This window comes from Raphanus sativus, chromosome 7 (assembly GCF_000801105.2).
Source record: "Raphanus sativus cultivar WK10039 chromosome 7, ASM80110v3, whole genome shotgun sequence".
Taxonomy (NCBI): Eukaryota; Viridiplantae; Streptophyta; class Magnoliopsida; order Brassicales; family Brassicaceae; genus Raphanus; species Raphanus sativus.
In genome coordinates this window covers 23,430,839-23,431,751 of record NC_079517.1, presented here as the reverse complement: position 1 = coordinate 23,431,751, position 913 = coordinate 23,430,839, and positions in this window count along the sequence as shown.

Sequence of the window (913 nt, the reverse complement as noted above, 5' to 3'; positions counted from 1 at the left end):
AACCTAACGATTAGCATGCCACTACAATTCTCAAGCAACACCTAAGCATGCTATCAACTCAAATAACCTAACCATTACTACTAACTAAACAAACCGTTACTCAGTTTAGACATGGCCACCTGCCATGATCCAACTTCCAAATAACGGGAACCTGCATAAAAACATCTTAACAAACAATTGCTATGACTCACAGTTTTCGGTTTGTTGTGGCTTTGACCCCTTGCCCGAATGCTCGACCAAAACCCTTTCTTGAACTCCACAAGTAGCCTTCTGTCTGAACTGATCTTGAACTGATCTGATCTTCACTTGAGCAGAGCTTCTGTAGATGCTGACTCAAAACTCGCAGAGTAACTGCTCTCGGAAACCCTAAAAAACTGGCGAAAAAGACTCAAAAATGATCAAACTCGAACTTTCTCTCTCTAGCTTTCTCTCTCACGTTTTCTCTGAGTTTCAGGTGTGCAGGATGGTTTGAAATGAGCTGGGGTCGTCAGGTATTTATAGTAGACAGCAACCAATCAGATCGAAGACGTGTGGCGCCCTGTGTGTCGCTTCGCATGGCTCCGGACGCATGTGTCGCGGCACCTCGTGCTCCACATGTCTGATGGCATGACCAGGATGTCATGCAAGGTGACACCACGCCCTCCAGATTTCTGATCCACGTCCTGACCTCATCCAGATTGACACTCAGCGCTCACATGCCGCTCATCATGCTCCGATCGCAGATTTCGCGGCACCTCGTGCTTCTGGGTGTCACTCAGCATGCTGTGCTCTCCTGGGCTTCAACACCTCGTGCTTCCCTTGCCACATACCCCTCCAGGAAGTTGACACCATGTCCTTATCTCTTAGATGAAGCCACCTCGAGCTATCCGGTCCATTTGACCGATATCGACCTTTTCGGTGAATTTTCAACCCG